General features: G+C 33.6%; 1 protein-coding gene and 2 long non-coding RNA genes across 19 annotated transcripts in view; 2 read left to right on the top strand and 1 right to left on the bottom strand.

The window, feature by feature from the left end:
* The window catches only part of LOC141375883 (uncharacterized), a 270,920-nt gene that overhangs the window by 199,181 nt on the left and 49,342 nt on the right, over positions 1-22,397 (bottom strand). For 3 of the 17 annotated variants that reach the window (XR_015498269.1, XR_015498276.1, XR_015498278.1), the window contains exon 4: positions 12,251-12,324. The exons of the other annotated variants lie outside the window; for them this stretch is intronic. This is a non-coding gene — a long non-coding RNA (uncharacterized LOC141375883). The remainder of the gene's footprint in view (positions 1-12,250; positions 12,325-22,397) is intronic. 17 annotated transcript variants of the gene reach the window in all.
* The window catches only part of iqsec2b (IQ motif and Sec7 domain ArfGEF 2b), a 179,418-nt gene that overhangs the window by 113,373 nt on the left and 43,648 nt on the right, over positions 1-22,397 (top strand).
* Positions 3,557-7,697, top strand: LOC147842785 (uncharacterized). The gene is made up of 2 exons (XR_015498288.1): positions 3,557-5,215; positions 5,401-7,697. It is a non-coding gene; the product is annotated as an uncharacterized LOC147842785 (long non-coding RNA).

The raw sequence follows: 22,397 nt of genomic DNA on the forward strand, positions 1-22,397 counted from the left end.
GGATTTGGGAAGCTAAATATGTTGGTAACAGTAGAACCATAGTTGGCTAAAATGCTTTTGGGAAATGCAGTCCAGCATGGCAACAGCTCAACCAATAGAATGAGTTTGGAGCCGGACTGGCCAATAGCAGAGGTTAGGATACCAGTTTGAAAACAGTCCTTGTTTTTGCAATCCTGTGGTAATTTATGTGAATTAGACACCAGCTTTGATTAAACATACACATTAAAAACGTTTTTATTTAGTATTTTAGTGTTTATGAAAAAGATGTGACAGCAAAAGTCACTCAATTAAATGGTAGTTTCACTGACTAATGTTTTATAAATTAGCAAAACATCAGGTAATTAGATGTTTATACTATTTATCCTTATGCAGAGAAAGTATTTATACATTGTCAAACTAGGTTAGAAGTTTAAGCTCTGTGGCGCTCCAAGACGGATGACTCATGAAGCTAGGATTTAGCAACTAGTGAAATGTGTCGAGTCTGCCATCTAGCGGACATGTTTGAGCACAGCAAAATTTCAGAACAGCACTTTAAATGTATCATATCTTCATTTATTAAATGTCTTGTGGAAATAATTCACCTCAATTTTGTGTGTATTTTTTCATGTTCTCTACGTGCTTCCATCCCTCTTTTCTTAACTGTTACTATTTTTCTCTTTCAACTTTCTGACCCTCATCATGTCCATCATTAAGTGAGGAGGAGGAGGAGGAGAAGGAGAGCGATTCTGTTCATCAGTTCTGTTGCACCGCTTCCGGGTGCAGTAGCCCCTCCTCTCGATAACCTACAGCCAATCAGCAACAATGGAACTGTTTGACTGACGTGTTAGTATTGTGCGATAACCAAACACTTTAACTTTTTGGTACATTTTTTGTAAGTGCATGTTGAAGAAATTTTGTCTGGATGTTACATTTGTTTCTGTTAAAAAACTGAAGTGTTGGAAAAATATTGGTTACAGTCTCCATCAAGTAACATTACAGGTTTGAGTTTGAAGAAAAGCTGCACAGAAATAAAGGGACTTTGCAGACATGTGGGTTTGTGTAGAATTATAGATTAATAGATGTAGTTGACTATAATCCAAATGATCAGAACAATTATGGTTAATATTTTACTTTAGTATCCTTTCATTTTATCGGGCAGTTTGTTTAGATCTTTTTTTGTTGTTGTCTTAAATGAATAGTAACCCGAAATTTCACACTGCTTGTTGAAGTTGTGTATGCCATGTTTACCTATTGTTCATAATTCATGTTTACCCTTATTTGTTTTGTCAGTAGGAGGCATACATTATAGTTGGATGTGGCACTATGAATAGACAAGATTATTACCAGTCCAGAGCACACTGATATTTTGACAGATAAATTTTGTTATTATTATTAACTATGTGTTTGTTTGTTTTTATTTACTTAAAAACCGAGTTTTCAGGTACATGTAGAACAGTGCATGTGGGGAAATTTAAATGACAGTTATATGAAATTTTAATCAAGAAAAACAAATATGCAATTCATGGAACTGATATTCAGATTAAAACATCATATGACATCTTTAGCAATACACATAAAAAAATATGCATTAACAGCCACTTGATTACAGTTTAGATCATAATAGTACTGGGTTGGACTGGAACTGGCTTAATTCTTTGTGTCATTAATTCAATAAAGGTGCTAGAAATATTCCCAGGAGATTTTGGTTTGCCTGATTTGTGAGCTGTATATGCATAAATTGAATTTGCCATTCTACTATAACAAAGGTGCTACAGAATGTTTTCATGAAGGATCATCACCAGTCGGCCTTGATGGATGTTTAACCATACTTTCTTCATTCACAGCATTGGCAGTGCAACACTCAAACAGGTTCCCTCTCTAACAACAGGCATCAATACACTTTAAAACCCAAAAGTTATTGTAACTCAAACCATTTGAGGAAACCGATTTCAACAAACCATTTGAGTTCAAAAACTAATCCTAATGAGTACTGTGAACTTAATGTATTTAAGTAAACGAAGCAATTTGAGCACGGTAAAACCCAATAAATGAAGAGAACTCAAACCATCTGAGTACTGTAAAACCCAATAAGTTAAGACAACTCAAACCGTTTGAGAAAACCAATTGCAACAATCCATTTGAGTTAAAAACTAATCTATTTGAGTACTGTGAACTCACTCCATTTGAGTTGAAGTAATTAGGTATTTAATTAACTCATTACCTTCAACACTGAGTTCAAAACTCTTTTCAAATGAGTAGAATTAACTTTCAGTAAATTTTGAGTTAAATACACTAATTTCATCTGATAAAGTTGACTGTTGACTTTTACAGTGTAGTTCCTATTGTCACAATGGAGAGCGGAACGTAAACAATGCCACTGAATCAAATGAAAACAATTTTGCCAATTTTTGCCAAAATTTTTTCCCTTTTTAAAACCTAAAACGTAAGAGGAGAAATGGCAGCGTGAATCTAGCTCTGTGAGGGGCGCTAACGGAGCGGAGTTAAGTTGGTTGAGTTTTCGATATTCACATTCAGATAGACCGACGGCAATAACTCACACACCTCTTACCCTAAACAGATCTAAACTGTGTTTCCTACAAAAATACAAAGCAGGTTATGTTTCATCGCTCACTTTTTTTCCTTTTTTTTCCACTCGATATTATGAGCACTGCTCTGTTTAAACCATCGACATAGTAGTCATATTAACAGCAGTTTTATTACCATCTGTTTCAAGCTACAAATATTTGAAATGATATATCAACAGAATAAAACAGACATGTGATGACAAACTGAGCACTTGCCATCAATATACCTATATATATATATATATATATATATATATATATATATATATATATATATATATATATATATATATATATATATATATATATATACCTATATATATATATATATATATATATATATATATATATATATATATATATATATATATATATATATAATATTTGCTGGTATGGAAAATCTATCTGTTCACTTTTGCTATTTATACTTTGATTTGCATTTCAATTTATTTATTTCTTCCATTTAACTACAAATTAGAATAGAAACTGGATAAAGAGCACACAAACACACTGACAGTTATAGCTACAGTACATTATTATGAGTCAATGATGCTAATTCGGCACAAATTCATCAATTTCCCCTTTCTGCCGGCTCTTTCTATGAATGAATGATGTAGAAGTACTGTCATGTTTCCTCGTCAGTTAGTTACACTATATGTTATTGCACATCAAAAGTCATCAGGCTTTTTGGATAAAAAAAGAGAAATCACGGTTTAATGAGTATTATTGGATTATTTTTTTAATTTTACCTCTCCGGCTGTGCATGAAGTAAGCTGTTGAATGGTCAGTGTATGAGGCGGCTAGGCTAAGCTAGCTTCAATTTTGATTAAATTATTTTCTAATCGGTTGCTATTATGTTGTGAATATACCCCTCTAAGACATACTGCAGTCCTTTTTTATCTGGCTTTCTCAGATATCGTACCTGTTTGCCAAAAACGACTAATTATATCCCTGGGAATGTTTGACACCGGCGCATACACATTGTAATCGATGTGCCAGGCACGAAAGCTTGACAGGCATAGCAATAGTAACTAAGGAGGGTGGGGCTAAATGAAGGATCAATTACTGCTGCTGAAAATGGTCAATTTTCATGTAAAAAAAATGCTGGGTTCCACATAATTCTATCATGTTGTCTCAATACAAACTGATTAAGTTAAGTTAAAAAATGAGTAATAAATAGTCGCGAAATAAGTCGTTTCAACAAGGAGATGTACTAACTGGTCAGACCAAAAATATGTATGTTTAATACATTTACATTTAACAGACACTTTTATCCAAAGCGAGTTACAAAAAAAGAATAATAGAAGCACTTGAGTTTAAAAGAGATCACTGATATAAATGTGAAGTTAGTTTAGCACTGACAACAAACACCCAGCCATCTTATGCTGCTTTAATGCTTCTCCTGATTTAAACAGGTCTGCACTGATTATATACTTGTACGATTGAACATGCCTCGCCATTTACATTTATGAACAGCTGAAACGCCCACATGACATGAGAACAAATGAGAATACAACGCATGGTCACATGACAAATGCTGTAAACATACTGAACAACAACCAAAACACACACATGCAGCCATGCTCTCATGTTGCTCTTATATTTCTCCAAAAGTTTGCAAAAATATTAAAGAATACTAAAATCAGCGAAAAGAATGAATCCATCTACTGATTTAGCAGCTTCCACATATTTTGCCATGGTTTACAATAGACACATTTAGTAGCAGGTTCCCATATAATTCCACACTGATGGTATCATTAAATCAGAGTATCTTCATCATGGCTGCGCATACAGGTAACTGACCAAATCATGATGCAAGTTAAAACAGGGTGCGAATACATTCACCCAGTGGCATGCACATCATTCTGATCTAACACTTAGAAACATTCAGAAAATGACATTTGCTGTTTGTTTTAACTATTTATTTACTTTAACTGAAACAACACAATTCTTGAAATTTTTTGGGGGACAACTTTTGTTTTTATGTCCAATCCCCTTAAATCTGTAAAAAAATAAAATAAAATAAATAAATAAAAATAAGTTGACTTAATCTATTTGTGTTGGACCAACATGATGAATTATGTGGAACACAGCATTTTTAACAGTGCTGTTTTCAACTTTTTTGAAATTATGAATATCTTATTGAAAATACCAGATCAATGAAACATGCATTTTTCTACTTTATTCATTGACAAAAATACTGGGTTCCACACAATCAATTTTTGTTGGGACAACAGGAAGAAATTAGGTTAACTTATTAGCTTTTATAAGTTTAAGTAGATGAGAAAAGATTAAACGATTTAAACGATTTTTTCTAATCAACTCCTCTAGGCTATATTATAAGGATAGGCACTTTATTCTGTTGGATGGATTAGGCTATAAGTATGTTGTCAAAAATGACCAAAGAGTTTTGATACTTGTCCTATTTAAAGCTTATATGGACAGACTAACAGAAAATGATAAGATGCTATTTTCTAGACTGCCAAAAATAATATCTTGTATTTAATGAGGGAAGCACAGTGGCTTAGCACTGCTTCCTCACAGCGAGAAGGTTCTTGTTTTTAGTCCTGGCTTTGTCAGTTGGCATTTGTGGAGTTTGCATTTTCTCCTTGTGTTGGCGTGGGTTTCCTTCAGGTGCAGTTTCCCCAACAGTCCAAAGACATGCGCTATAGGTGAATTGAATAAACTAAATTGGCCATAGTGCATGTGTGTGAATGAGTGTGTATGGGTGTTTCCAGTAGTGGGTTGCAGCTAGAAGGGCATCCGGGGTGTAAAACATGCTGGATAAGTTGGGGGTTCATTCCGCTGTGGTGACCCCTGATGAAAAGGGACTAAGCCTGAAGAAAAATGAATGAATGAATAAATCTATTCAATAAAATTGAGGTAACAGATTACAAGCAATATTATTCATATTAATTAATAAAAAATTGTTTGAGTTTGAATCAATAATTGATTCATTCATTCATTCATTTTCTTTTCAGCTCAGTCTCTTTATTAATCTTGGGTTGCCACATCGGAATGAACCGCCAACTTATCCAGCACATGTTTTCTTTTTATGCAGCAGATACCCTTCTAGCTGCAACCCATCACTGGGAAACACCAATTTTCATTCACACACATACACTGCGGACAATTTAGCTTACCCAATTCACCTGTACCGCATGTCTTTGGACTTGTGGGGCAACCGGAGCACCCAGAGGAAACCCATGCAAACACAGTGAGAACAAGCAAACAGAAATGCCAACTGAACCAGCTGAGGCTCGAACCAGCAACCCTCTTGCTGTGAGGTGAGATCGCTACCAACTGCGCCAATGCGTCACCTTGAATTAATTAAATTAGCTTATTTAAAATCATTCAAAATTTGTAACTGCTAAAATCACTTAAAAATTGAGCACTTTTTCAACAAAAACATTGGGTTAATAAAGGTTAATAAAAACTTGATGTTTTTATTTTGATGTAACAAATTTTTGGAGCTGTCAAAAAGAATAAACTATTTATACTCAATAAAATTTATAATTATTATAAACTAATTAAACTGAAGTGAAAAAGTGAAAGTTGCTGGTTATTGACTCCCACCACTTACATTCGGTGCCGGGACAGGAGTTATAATTAATTAAATAAGCTCCAATTTTTGGAGCCTGTTCACACAGTCTCTGCTCAAATAAAAGCAGTAATGTTAAGGTCAAAATTATTAGCCCCTTTAAGCTACTTTTTTTTTTTTGATAGTCTACAAAACAAACCATCATTATACAATAACTTGCCTAAATACCCTAACCTGTCTAGTTACCCTAATTAACCTAGTAAACCTTAACCTTTAAATGTCACTATGGAAGTGTCTTGAAAAATATCTAGTCAAATATTATTTACTGTCATCATGACAAACATAAAATATATCAGTTATTAGAAATAAGTTATTAAAACTATTATGTTTAGAAATGTGTTGAGAAAATATTTCCGTTAAACAGAAATTGGGAGAAAAAAAATAACAACAAACAAATGGAATAATCTGGTAATCTTTGGTAATCTTTTTTTAAAAAGCATATAGTTTAAACATTGGGAAAAAAGTGAGATTTGTGTGATTAAATTTTGTTTGACAGTTTTAAAGCACCAAGACACTACGCATTTTTTACAATTATTATTGTTTAAATACATTAAAGATATTATTTGCCAGAATAATGCATTCATTTGGATTCCTTGGAAAACTGCCATAACCTACTGTATGATAACTGTCACGCCCTCTAATATTTTCCAGTGTCCATTAAACTCACTTGCAGAAACATCTTTCTTTGTCACAGTTAAAATGAATAGTCTAAACTCAGGAGGATACAAGCTCTGGTCAATATGTCTAGGAACTACTTTCATTCTGCCATAATAATAAAAGAACTTTGCTGCCATAACATGGCTTCAGCAGGAGCAATGATGTCACGCAGTGCCTGAAAATTGGCTAACCTCTGGAAATACATCCAGCGCAATGACCTGATTCCACAGAGAGATGATTCAGAACATGTTCACTTATGTTAAGATCCTGAACAGTTTCTATTTGAACCAGAATACAAGAAATTTACCTGAATTTCAGGTGTTAAATAATGTCATTTTGCCTGCTGCAGCCATTGTATTCCAGCAAAGTTTCTTAATTATTACCCCGGATTGTGCTTATATCATCCAATAAAATAGAAACTTTTCATTTTCCGTCTGTTTTAGCATACCATGTAACTATAGAAGATTTAAACTTTAAATAGGAAGGTTATTGAAAGATATCCATGGTCATTTTTGAGTGAGATGCTAACAGTTTCATCTCATTAAATGATCTATGCTAAGCTAAGCTAAAAGTGCTACTGCCAGAACGTTGATAGTTCCTTTAACATTCAAAAAATTTGTATAATTTTAAATGTGCCAAAAAAACACAATTCTTGAGGTTTTTAAAGGGAGGACTTGACCAAAATCCCAACACAAATCCATTGCATGGAACCCATCATTCTTTTACCGGGCGTAAATGACATGGATATGTAAAGGAACAGAAAAACTGCTGAGTGAGATTTTCTTATTGTAAGCCACTACAATATACTAAAAATGTTGTGTTAATAATCTCGAGCTAGCAAATGTTGTAAGACATGAATAAACATGATGACTGAAGACTCTCTGTTTTTCTCTCACACTCAAACAGTCATAAAATGCTACACGTCAATCTTTCACAAGCTTTATAAATCTCTGTTCCTGAAGCACATAAACCTTGCCCCGCCCCCTTTCAGACGGCACACATGCTGTTCAGGAATGCATGTACAGCCAATGAAATGAGCATTGCTTGTTTCCCCATCGCACACTTCTCCCTCCCGTCGCTGTTAATGTTTCAGCGCTAATCACCATATGTGCGTCAGGGCAAGCTATATTTATACACATTGTTTTTTCCTTTACTCGAGCCGTCAAAAAACCTGTCAGAAATGTAGTCATTCAACTTTGCAGTATGTGTGCGTGTGTGAGAGAGCGAGTGCGCTTGTGTGAGGGTGCGGTTGGTGTCACATTGAATCAGTGTGAATGGCTGACTCTCTCTACCAGCAACACGGTGAGTGTTTGTATGTTTTTTTAATTATAATATTGTCCATCACACGAAAAGTCTGTGAAGTATTGATTGGAATACAATGGATATGATGATTTAATGAGACACTTTAGCACTGACAAAAGTTTTCATCATTAAAGATTTAATATTTAGGTTTGCACACCAAATTAAAACAGATTAGATTATTGTACAACATGTCAAACTTGATTCAGCATTTCTGGATTCATGTTTACAGGTCTTACTGTGTCACTGAAGAGGAAATGCTTAGGTCACATTTGCACTTTGTTCTTTTGGTATTTTTAGGAGCATTGTTTCCTGCAATATAACGTAGCTGATTTGAATGTGTTTATTTACTGTGTGAGCAGCAGCTGAAGAACAGATGAACGTGTTCCAGGTATAGAGTTTAGAAAGTGACGAGTGAAAGCTGCTTTTTGTGTGTTGTTAAGAGATGGCAGGAGCTCCATTGAGACCCTGAGCTGAGTGTGTGTTTACAACATGAGGACAGGGTGTATGTGAGCTTTTGAGGATGGATGAGGAATAATCATCAGTTTGGGAGCTATCTGACAGGATAGAGTGAATGCTGGATGAGAAACAAGGTAAGCACCTTATTTCAAAGCCTCAGTTGAATGGATTGGGGGACTGATTATATGGTGAACTTGCGGCAGCAGATGCGTTTTTGATTATTTTATTTTCACAAGTTTCATTTTATTTAATTTTGAGTTGATCTATTAACACATGTGAGTAAAGCTGGTTTTAAATACCTTTCATAACAAGCAAACATTCAAATAAACATATACAGTTTAAGTCAGAATTATTAGCATCATAGAATTATTTTTTTCCCCCAATTTCTGTTTAACGCAGAGGTTTTCAACACATTTCTAAACATAATAGTTTTAATAATCATTTCTAAAAACTGATTTATTTTATCTTTGCCATGATGACAGTAAATAATATTTGACTTGATATTTTTCAAGACACTTCTATACAGCTTAAAGTGTCATTTAAAGGCTTAACTAGATTAATTAGTGTAACTACGCATGTCAGGGTAATTAGGCAAGTTATTGTATGATGGTTTGTTCTGTAGACAATCGAAAAAATCTAGTTTGATAAAAATTTTGCATGGTTTTCGCTATATTCATTCATCCATGGCGGGGCGCCACGCCAAAATTGATCCCGCCACGGCTACATTACAGCTTCTAATTCAAAACATTGTTGTGTTTTTTAAAAACAGGTGTTAATCGCAAAAAAAAAACTTATTAAAAGGAAAGTAAATTATAACAGAACGAACTTTCTGTGACCGTAGTAGTGCTGTGCGATGTTGACTGACCGGCTGACTGACAGGTGCGTGAGGCCAGCAAACACGACATATAGCCGTTTCACTTTACTTCAGAACTCATCAATGTCGCTCTGTAGGTGTATTAGAGACATTCATAAATATTCCTAGCAAATCTAATAAATGTTGAAGAGATACTTGTTACATAAACGCACTAAATCGCACTTCAGCAGCGTTTATTTGTGAACGCACAAGAACATGCGCTTGAGCAGCGTATATTTGAGGGGGCGTGCAAGTAGTTTTGTGCACGAGCAGAAGAAATCGGCGCGCAAGCAAAGACATAAATGCCATCTCTAATTGTAATACTAGGCTCACGACATATGTCATTGAAATAACTCCACAGGTAGTTGGTAGATCTGAGTAGAAAAGGCCTGCCGCCACAACTGGGAAAAAAAATCCTAAAGGAAACACTGTATTGACCTTAAAATGGCTTTAAAATGTTATTCTAGCCGAAATAAAACAAATAAGACTTTCTCCAGAAGAAAAAAAATACATACTGCGAAAAGTTCCTTGCTCTATTAAACATAATTTGGGAAATATTTAAAAAAAAAAAAAGAAAAAAAGGGGGTTTTAATAATTCTGACTTCAACTCTAAGTAATTAATTTGCTCATTTGCATTTATTGTACAAATGAAGCATATAAACTGGTCAGTACTGAAAGTTGAGGTTGGCAGCATGGTTTATTAGGTAAAATAAATAATTATAAAAGAAAAAAGAAAAAGAGAACAAATAGATATAATAAACTGAAGAGGTTGCGGGTGGCACGTTTTTCAAACTTGAGGTTTTATTTCAAGTAAGAGTTGTATGCTTGTGCTATATCAGCACTAGTACTCATCTGGAGGTACAGACTAAAAATGCAAGATAGGCAACCATTCATTCAACAGTAACTGCTTCAAGTCTCAAAGATTTGACATGCTCCAAAAATGACAACCAAATGTTAGAAAATTTGATCACTGAACCTCGAAGAATATATTTAATTTTTTTTCTAATTTAACAAAAATAAATAAAGCATCTTTAATCTATTGATGGGGATTGAGGAGACTTCCTCTGCAACAAAATACACTGCCTATCTAATAATGACAGAAAGGCTACTAATTCAGAAAAATAAAATGGTAACTCAGAACTCCAAGCAGACCAATTAAAAAAGAAATATCAATTTTAATTGATGTAATTGCTGAAAATGAATCAAAAACAGACTGGCAAAAGAGAAGCAAAGCAGGACAGGTCCAAAACCTGTGAACTAGGTTTGCAGGTTCAGCGTGACATTTGTCACAGTTTGGATTAAGAGCAGAAAGGCAGAAGATATTTTGAAGAATTGTTTAAAACAAGTTTTGTCCAGTTAAAGCAAAAATCAAATGTATAAAATTAAATTATTAATTTGTTAATTATAAATAATATTTTTATTTAAAATATAGAAATGTTGTAATAATATTAATAAAATTTATTCCAAATAATTCCTTCAAATAATTGCATGCTTAAACTAATTTACTTGAGTTCAGAATTATTATGCTTTATAATCAAACTATAAAATCATTATAAACAATAAAAAAATTTGAAGAGTTCAGAAAAAGTCATCTGAAATGCTTACCTAAAATGAGCTTTTTCTCAGCCTTCGGTTTATGTTCTATTTTACTTTAAATGTAATGAAAATAACTTATTCGTCACTGTAAAAGTATCATTTCTGACCCTACACACAAGAGACACAAAAAATGTTATTTTTAGAAGAAAATATTAAACTTCATTTAAAGGTTTTTCATCTAAACTCTTTATTTAACCTGTTTACAATCCTCTAGAAATTACAGTTGATTGAATATATCAGCTAATTAAATAAAAAGTTTAGATGCTTAATCAGTACACACATACATGATCATATTATACGGCAATATTATAAGTTTACATATCCTCTTAAATACCATTTAAATAAACATTTAATGTAATTTATTTGTGTGTTCAGAAATAATGCATATTCATTTTACGCTAATATCAGTTAATGAGACTGCATTGTAAACTTTTTTCTAATGAGTTTTAGGGCTCTATTTTAATGTTCTAGGTGCAAAGTCTAAAGCATAATGCATAATGTAAAAGCATTGAGGCCGTGTCCGAATCAACTTTTGCTATTTTAAGGACGGAAAAACATCCTTGGTGTGTTTTGAGCATAACGTGCATTTAACCAATCAGTCTCGTCTTACATTCAGGTGTGTCGCGCCATGGCACATTTGCTATTTACATGGAAAAACTGAAGGCTATAGTGAGAAAACAGTTTAACAGACCATGTGCAGCATGAGGATAAAGAACGAGCCTTCTCCATTCGGCCTCTTTACTTACTCTTTACTGTACTCCTTTACTAGAACAAGACAAAAACTAATGTAAAAAAGGCAATTATTATTATTACTACTACTATTTTTTGTCTGCGTCAATAGCCTAGTGGTTAGTGTGTTGACAAATAGCACAGAGGTGCTCAAGGTGACCAGAGTTCAAGTCCTGGCTCAAGGACCTTTGCCAATCATTTAATACAGATACTTTCCTGTATCTATACTGTTCTATAAAGTTAAAAAAACTAAAAAGCATTTTGTTTTTGCTGTGTTGTCTTTGCTTACTATAGTTTCCCAGTTTTGTATATGCAGTCTCTTTTTTTAATGCTGTATGATTTGCATAACAAATGTCTTTAGATGTCTCTCTACTGTATTCTATTTTTGTCTGCTGTATTCAAGATATTGCCTAAATAATTTCCTTTTTGGAAGGATAATCATTTCACCACATTACAGTAACATCTTATTTTACTTCACATCATTATACTCACTTTACTTCATGTACTTTACTATGTATTCGACAAATAAAGAATCCTGATTTTTGAGACTCTCCATCTGGCCTGGCCTGTGGGAAAGAAAATAAACACACACCCTCATAATACTGTGATGTGTCTGGCGTCAGTCAGTAATGAAAGCATTGGAACGGCAGCTGAAACACTTCACTACGTTTACCCCCTCAGTGTTTGTGTGCCTGTTTGAAACAGCTTTTCACCCCGTGGACAACTTGGATTAGCATATCTCTATAGCACTGATTACATACTGGCTCAACAGAATCTGTGAAATCTGGGACTTAAAATTGACTCAAATTGATCCTCTTTTTAAGCCGGTCTTGACAGCTGTTTGCCTCAATAACTGACTGATTTGCTTGAATATTTCATTCATTACACTGCTTTTGCTTCCGCCTAAGCTGCATTGCCATCAGAATGCATTCAAACCTTTTCAGAATTCACACACTGTAGGCTATGGACTTTTTTTTGATGCTATGCTTACATTAAAAATATATAGAAAAAATATGGATTTTTATTTTCTAGACCTTCCTCTGGTTGACTTGAAGAATGTCATTCAGTTTTTCTTTCATACTCCCTGGAGAAAATTTCAAAATCTGTCAGAAGTGTTTTCTGTGCAGCTCTGGTCAATCATTGGGTCTCTCAAGGACACTCAGACACTGCAGCAGAGGCTTCAAGTCGTGTGATCTTTGTTATTTAAGTGGAATCATTATTATTTTTATCATTTGTAGACTTAGTTTTTCGCAAAGTTTTTGTTAAAGGCTAAATTAACAGGATAGTTCACATCAAAATGAAAATGTACTCACAATTACCCACTCTTCACTTGTTCCAAATTTGAAGTTTCTTTTATCTTTTGAACACAGAAGATGATGTTTCAAAATAAAGCTGGAAACCTGTAACCACTGACATCCACTGTAGGAAAAAAATACTATAGAAGTAATGGTTGCAGGTTTCCTGCGTTCTTTAAAATATTTTCTTCTGTTTTCAACAGATGAAAAAAGTGAAAAGTGAGTTAATAATGACACAATTTATATTTTCTGGGTGAACTATAGCTTTAAGACTTTAAAGAGTTAATTCTCCCAAAATAAAAATAAAATTCTGCTGTTAATCAATTACCCAAATTTCAGATATTTTAGATGAAATGCGAGAGCTCCTTATTTCGTATTCTAGCTTAATTACTTTAGCGTTGACCATATGCAGTTTTACAAAATTAAAAAAGATAAATACAAAACAGACCAGGTGCATTTTTATAGAACTATTTACTATTTATAATGAATAGCTGGAAAGCTACAAAGAAAGTTGATGTCAGACTAAATAAAATGGTATAGTGAACAGAGTTAGGGAAAGTTACTTTTGTAAGTAATGCATTGTATTATTGAGTTACTCCTCAAAAAAGTAACTAGTTGCTTTACTTAGTTACTTTTTTTTAGTAAATAATGCGTTATGGTACTTTTGAGGCTTTGTGTTACTTATTATTACCTGACTGAGGCCTGATCTCTTTCAGAACTTTTTTTAATAGAGGATTTCTACAATTAACAATGCACTATATAACTTACACCTACATTTACGTTTAACAAACATATGAAATAAAATATAGTATTTTAGGATAATGTTGTGTGAACTTCCTTACCCCAGAACTGTACATGCCGTATACAGATCAATGAAAGTTTAACGTAATGTGTTTGCTATGTTTGAACTATATGTCTTAAGCAAAATCACTGTCCATTGAGACAATAATCCCCTTTTCTTCGATGCTTTTAAAATAATGAACACAATCTCTCATTGACTGCGTGGTTCTTTGTAACGACTTTCATTTTAATTCAGCAATTTATTTTTAAAAACTAATTATTAAAAAGTAACTCACATTACATTTTAGAAACAAATTACTCAAATATTATAACTTATCATTAAAAGTAATGCATTACTTTACTCGTTACTGAAAAGTAATATTATAATGTAACTCATATTACCCCCAACACTCATGGTAAATGACAAAGGATTAGTTCAGCCAAAAATGTAAATTATCTCATGTTGTTTTGACTTTCGGTCGTCTTTGAAACACAAATGAAGCTATAGTTGAAGTCAGAATTATTAGCCCCCCTGTTTATTTTTTCCCCCAATTTCTGTTTAACGGAGAGATTTTTTCAGCACATTTCTAAACATAATAGTTTTAATAACTCATTTCTAATAACTTATTTATTTTTTCTTTGCCATGATGACTAAATAATTTTTGACAAGATATTTTTCAATCTAGTTAAGACATTTCTATACAGCTTAAAGTGACATTTTAGGGCTTAACTAAGTTAATTAGGTCAACTAGGCAGATTATGGTAATTTGGCAAGTTATTGTATAATGATGGTTTGTTCTGTAGACTATCAAAAACAAATATAGCTTAAAGGGGCTAAAAATTTTGTCCCTAACTTTTTTTTTATTTTTATTAAAACTGTTTTTATTCTAGCTGAAATAAAACAAATAAGACTTTCTCCAGAAGAAAAAATATTATCAGACATGCTGTAAAAATTTCCTTGCTCTGTTAAACATAATTTGGAAAATATTAAAAAAAGAAAAAAATTCAAAGGGGGGCTAAGGATTCTGACTTTAACTGTATTCCAGATTAAATCTGAGTGCACTCTCACCCTCCATATACAACAACAAGACATTTAAAGTCACGAAAAAGAACCAAAACTATTGTCAAAACAATGCATGTGATTTCAGTGGTTCAACTGTAATCACAAGAAGCTGCATAAACACTTTTCTGTGATAAAAAAGAAACTGTAAAAACATCTTTGTTCCCCTGTCTTCCATTTCAGATCAGGGTGTGCGTTTACTACAGCCAAAACATCACTTGCATGTTTTGCTGCTGACTTTAAAGGCAATACGTTCTACTGCCTGTAGTAAACATGCACTCTAGTTACCTGAAGCAGAAGAGAAGATATAGACAAAGAGTTTTACCGTTTTTTAGCAAATGAAGCTTTGTATGATTACAGTTGAACCACTGAAGTCAGATGGAATGTTTTGACAAATGTTTTTGATTAAAGATCCTGTCTGTGGAGGATGAGAAAACTCTCAGGTTTCATCGAAAATAACTTAATTTGTGTTCTGAAGACGAACAAAGGTCACAAAGAACTGGACCGACATGAGGGTGGAGAATTTTTCTATTCACCAGCTATGCATTAAATAAATCAAATGTGAGAGTAAAGATTTGTAAAAATGTTACAAGCACAGTTGTTTATATGATAAGACAGGTTTCTTGAACAACAAATCAGCATAATGTACTACAGTCACTTCTGAAGACTGGAGCAATGCATGCTGAAATCTAAAGAACAGCGAATAGTAAATTCTAACATTATTTTCAACACAGTCTGATTGTGGATACGTACCCCTGTCTACATTTCTGGAGAGCAAGGTTATAATAGTTTTGGATTTTTCATTAGTTTTAGTTTCTATTTTGTTTTGACTTTTTGTTTTCAAATTCAGTCAGTTTTAATTAGTTTTAGAGGTAGATTTCCTAGTTTTTGTTAGTTTCTATGTTTTAAAATGTTTTAGTTTAGTTTTTATTAGTTTCAGTATTAGTTTTGTTTTTTTCTAAATGATGATATTTGTTAGGTGCAAGTTTAAAAATCAGCAGGATAAATATTGTATAACAAAAACTTTTTTGTATAACAAAAATTTTTTTGAAACATGTATTCAGGGAACACTATCATCTACCACAACCATCCACCCATCCTCAAATTCAAATACAGCAGCCTACAAGATAGCAGCCCTAAGTACAATATGTGTGCAAGGCTGCTTCTGAGGTTAGACACACAGTAGTGACGGGCAGGGCCGGGTTAACCATTGGGCATTATGGGCACAGGCCCAGGGGCCCGTCCGCACTTAGATTTTGCCTACTTTTCATCACGAGGAAGACAAGTAGGAATCATTAATAAGTGTGTGCATTATGGAGGACCCAGATTCACAGAACTGGATTGGAGAGGAGTTATCTAAATCATGTGCATTATAAGTAGGTAGAGGTTATACATTAAAAATAGCCTTAAAAATTCATTTTAGTACTGTTTCAGTTAACTTAAACATGTATATTAAAATCCATTAATTTCCCCTAGTTGTATTAGTATTTTTTCCTAGTATTTTTTTTTTTCAAAGTGTGCTATAAATGCTTTAAAAATAAGTTAAATCTTTGTAGAACTATATGTACTGTATATCATTTATTTAAAAAATGTGGGCAATACAGTAGGATTAATTGCATTTAACAAAAATTATATAAATATTATTTTTTAATTCAACTATGGGGTGCAGCTATAGGGGGCCTACAAGACATTGTGCCCAGGGGTCTCTGAATTATTAATCCGGGCCTGGTGATGGGAAGTTCAGATCTTTAACGCGGATGTTAGGACTCAACATTATGTAGTCAGCAACACTAATTTTAGTCAGTTTAAACATCACCTTGATCTGAAAAATGTCTTACAGTAAAGTTTTTTTTTTTTTTAACCCAAATGAACCATGATTCATTTATTTAAATTCCATTAAGATTGTCTGTTATGAAATAAATTTACATTTTTCACCAGATCCTCTTTTTTAATTCCTCGGTTTACCCGTGCTTTTCGTTCGTTGTCATTAACTATAATACCCTTGCTGGAGATCGTGAATTATGTAGCCAGAGGTACATCTGGCAGCATTTCCTCTTTAAAGTGAATGCTAAGGGGTGGTATGACACCACTGGCGGCTTCTGTTCCTTTTTGCGCTACTAGCTGACCGTTTACCTCCATATGGTCGGCTTTTTACAGTGTCACCAGTTTGCCCAGTAGCTCACCGCCAACACCAATAAACGAAGCCGAGTTATCCACAAAGATGAGGTTTGAGTCTGTTGAAAAACAGTTCCAAAAACCAAGATAAACAAAAGCAAAAAATAAATAAATAAATAAATAAATAAACAACAGGCTGAACACATAGTGAAATCACACGTCTGGGACTGCGTTTCTTTTTCTAGATTGCTTTTGAAAACACTATTGGTTGGGTTTAACAACAAGGGGTAGGTGGGTCAGTCAGTCAGTCGACAGCAAGCTGGCCTAGTCGGTTGAAGTGTATACTGCTGCCTCTGATGGATTTATGCAAGATGAGGATGCACGAGAATAATTTTAGATCATTGAACAGCGTACACATCGCCATTTTGTGGATTTGCAAGAACAAAAACTACAAGCAGATGTACTTCCTGCTAGAAATTTCGCTGTCCCCAGAATTGCAGTCCTGGGTACGTATCCGTAATAGGCCTGAGTTGAGTTTTTTTTACAGTGTTGAAGATTTTTTTTTCTTTTAAATAAATGCTGCATGTTTAACAATCATAGACTTCTTAGCAAAAAAGGTTGGCAAAAATATACAGCTCTAAAAATTTGCATGTAGGTTGTGTGACATCAATCTTTTAAACTGTAGTTGTCAACAGAGCACATTATTGAAATGTTTCTGATGTTTAACGTGATGTTAATTACAGTGGCTCAGAGTTTTGTTTGGATGAATTAGTCCTGTAAAGATCTCCCACCATTAGAAAATAATCTGTCATGGCGATCAGACTAATTTGGTCAAGGTGTGAGAAGACAATGAATGAAGATCTAAGCCTTATTACGCCCTATTATAGAGCATTTACAGCTCATTATGAGCATGAATGTCAATCATTAACACAGGCACACTGATAATACATGCTTCAGCCTTAATTTTTTTGAAAAAACTTTCTTCAAGGTTGTATGTTTGACTGCAGGTTCTATGTAAAATGAACATTATGGGGTGGTATGATGCTAACAACTTTTATTCTTTTTCACACTAATGATATTTACACTGACATAAAAAATAAAATAAATATAAACTAAAATAAAATATTATTTTCATGTATGTATTTGTACTACATCAAATAAATACCACAAAACACTTTAATGATGTAATGAAGATTATCGAATGAAATTAGTTTGCTTCACATATCTATCTCCATATTAACAAATTTTACATCATAGTGAGTTCGCTCATTAGTTCACTTTGTTTAGTGGCTCTGTACTTATTATGCAGTGCACTGGGGATTGAGTTCAGGGGTTTTGGCATGGTGCCCAAAAAGAAATATAAAATTAAAACTACATGGACACAGTGCACTTTTCTATTAAGTTTGTTTATTAAAACACTATTGGTTGGGTTTACGGAAGGTTTTAAGTCAGTGGATCGTTAGGTGACCTGTACAAAAGCCTCACCTTCTAGTGGATGTTTACAAGGATGATGCGTATCTGTACCACAAAACATCCCTTATATAACATAATGGAGAATAGTAAAAATGTTCACAGCACCCTCTAGTGGATTTGTCATCTGAAATGTGCAATAAAATGTGCCCAGAGCAACTTTTTCTTTTGTTTGTTTGTAAACAGACGCACATGTTTCTGGTGTATTTTCTTTATATTTAGAGGTTGCTTTGTTTGTTTTAATGCTATTTCCACAACTCTAGTGGTCCAAAAACTGCCACTTAATTATCAAACAAAACAGCAAGAAACTTTTTCACTGAAATTTCACAATCAAAACTTGTACAAACACATTTTAGTAACATTCTTTTTGTTAAATGTTTGGTTTGAAGGCTTTACTTGTGCTGTCTTCAAATAAATGCTACTTGGCATTTACACATTCGGCTTAAGTGAACCTCTTGTGGCCTCTCAGATTGGGTGTGTGAATGTATTTACAGAGCAAAACATACCGAACATTTACTTCTTAGAAAAGTTTAATTGGACATATTATGTGTCTGATGTAACCTGCTCTACAGGTCACTACAACATTCCTGCACATTTACAGTAATACACAGAACTACTTCTCCTAAAGTGAAAGCAAGATAAGATAATCTTCTCTCTTCTATAGCAATGTGTAAACAAGTAACAAAAGCATGTAATGTGCTATACTCATAATAATCTTAATAATGCATTTTTTTTTTTTTTTTGCAAAATATTTTTTGAGTAATTAGTTAAATAGTTTAGACTAGAAAGAGGATGGCATATGATGGTGGCATGCTTCAGTGCATGCTGGGAGAATAACAAAAAAACATTCATACGCAGCCATATGAAGCATGTCACCAATGTTGAGATTCATATGCTTATTCTTGACGTCTTGTTGAAAGTTTTCAGAAGATCTGTGTCTTTTGAAAAAAACAAACATTCACACAGTTGGGGCATGTGCTGTAGAACTGTAATATATTATTATTATCAGTAAAGTCAAATCAACCCCACATCAATCAGCATATAATTAATCAATTATTTATCTTAGCTTTAATACTGCCTCTGTGAAGCTGATCTTATCTCACCATAGACTTCCATTCATACACACGCAAATGTGTCTTACCGGAAACGCAAGCTCATGTGACAAGTTTTACAGTTTGCTGCATTGCAAAGTTCAAGCCTGTAAACTCTAACCAGCGAAATCGTATAACTTGACTGCGTGAGACCAACCGAAGAAAACATGACCTCTCTGTAGAGAAATTTTAAATATGGACCAATCGCTTGCTTTTTTTAATGTTATCATATTGTTTAATAATAATTTTCCATATTTAAACTTTAGTATGACCGCAGCTTTACTCTATAATGTAGACACACTATTTGGTTTTAATTGAAGACTGGGGATTTTGCTGTGTAGAAACCACTTTAAATAAATGAAGTAATGTTTAATAAGAGACTTTTTGTTAAATAAGAGTCTAATGTATTTTAATAGTGCCAAGTTCAGACTGCAGGATTTTAGCCCTGATTTTGATTCGCAGACAGGTTTTGAGAAATCGCTGACAAATGTACAAAATCACAGGCAAATTGGGGCTCGTTCACGAGTAATAATCAAACAGTGTGAACAAAGACATGATCTGAGAGAATCGCAAATGAGTCGCCGACACCCACGAGATATTTGGCATGCTTAATATCCGGACCTGTCAGCAATTCAAATCATGCCATTTGAAATGTGTTTTTGAAAATAATATTGGTGATCCCCAACAGCCAATGAAAGAGCAGCATCTGCTAGTATCTGCTAGTATCTGCAGGCCAGCGGGAGGTAGGGGGAGGTGTTAAAAGCACTTATTTACTGTTTACTTTGACCCAAGAAATGAAGGAAAATCTGACGGAAAATTGGCGGCAGCACTAGTGTCTTTGCAATACAAAACCGGGTCAAAAATGGAAAATGTTTGAGAGAAATTGATAATTACCTTCAAAAGCCAGGTGAACAAAATAAGTACATTTTCTACCCCACTAAAGGCTTCTTTCTCATTATGCAGTTAATAACAAAAGATCTATGTAGTTTTTTCCATGTCTCTTTTGGTGTGCGTTGTGAGACAAGAGTTTGCGGACCGAGACAACGTTGTCTGCGATTCTTCCTATTATAAAGTCATGCAGTGTGAAACCCTCTGTCACCGATCCATCCTACAGTGTAAACACAGCACCGACACAAAACTACCCCAGATAGTCATGCAGTGTGAAAACATCTGTGACACGATTACTTTGAAAAGTGTTCAGTCTAAACTCAGCATAAGAGTACAGTACCATCCTGGTAACTAGACAAATTATCCTTTTTATTACAATAACAACTAAATCGTCCACACAAAAAGTATTAATAGTGGATAGATTACTCAATGGTAAAATGCTGTTACTTCCACTGAGCCAATTTCATCAGAAAATATAATAATTAAAAACCAAATTTAGACTATAATTGCAGTTTTCATTCTAATGAACAACAATATAATATAATACATTATAATACAGTACAGAGCAGACACAAGACCCTAAATTAACCCACATGATCTTAAGGTGTGAATGATTTCTCTTTTATAATTTTTTTTATACTACTGCCACTCCAGCATCAACTTAAAGGCACAGTTCACACAAGAAATTAACATTTCCTAACTATTTATTTACACTAAAATTATTCTAAAATTTGGTTTCTTTAAAGAACACACATATTCTGCAGAATGCTGAAAAAAGCAGCCATTGACATCAACACACTATAGAAATCAATGGCTGTTTTCCCTGCATTCCTCAGTATATTTGCCTTTGTGTTCAATAAAATAACGAAATTCAAACAGGGCTAAAACAAGTGGAAATTATTACAGAATTTTTATTTTTAGCTAAAGATCTTACTCAAATGCTTTTAAATCTGATGTTTTCAAAGCCTGAATGAAGCAAACATGTACAATCTCATAATATATCTACATCTACAATCTATAATATTGTAGATAAAACTACAAAATCAATACAACATTGTTATCAGTGATTTAATTCACATAGAGAAATCTGTACATGAAATTGTTTTATGCTGAATAACTCTGATCATATTATGTTTTTGCCGTAGGACATGAATGCAGCAAACAAAGAGAAACTAACATGAGAAATCAGTAAAGTAAAAGGTAAAAGTAAAAAAAAAAAAAAAAACACTGTCCCCACAAATCTAACAAAAGTATTTGCAGAAAATATTTGCATAAAAGAAGTTTGAGCCCTAGAGCTAATTGTCATGGACCACTGTTTTTTTTCCGATAAGTGCTTTGAAATGTGCATTTTTTTATTTGATGTTTGAAGTAATCTTAACTGAAAAATGTAGAGAGGGTAGGACATTGAGTAGCTCCTCCCCTTTTAAAAAAACACCCAATAGCGTTTCATTTTATCAAAGCCCTGCTAGTGAGAGCAGTTGAGCTCAAGCGCATTAAATGAAAACCGTCTTAAAAAGGGCAGGACAAGTCAGATGCTAGAGAGTATTTGATTGGTTAATTGTTGATTGATTTAGGCGGAAGTGACAAACTGCAAGCTAGACATGTTAATTTTTGTTTTATATCTTCTAAGTGCAAATTTTGACACTGTTTTGGAGCCCAATAGATTTCCTTAAAACTAACAGACTGAAACTAACATCTAAAAAACAAATATTTTAAATTTAAGGAACCTTTGAATAACAGTTTTTACTTCAGTCTTAGTAGACATGTATTAGGGCCTATACTGTGCTAAATGATGACAGTCCTGTGACATATTTGACATTGGCATATTTTGGTGCGGTTTATATGGCCAGGATGCTTGTTTTTCGACAACTTTAACTCACACCCCACTTCATGAAAAGTATTTACAGTGTTTAATATTTTCACTCAAAACTAAACTACAA

Source organism: Danio rerio, chromosome 8 (genome assembly GCF_052040795.2).
Source record: "Danio rerio strain M-AB ecotype USA chromosome 8, GRCz13ab, whole genome shotgun sequence".
Lineage (NCBI taxonomy): Eukaryota > Metazoa > Chordata > Actinopteri > Cypriniformes > Danionidae > Danio > Danio rerio.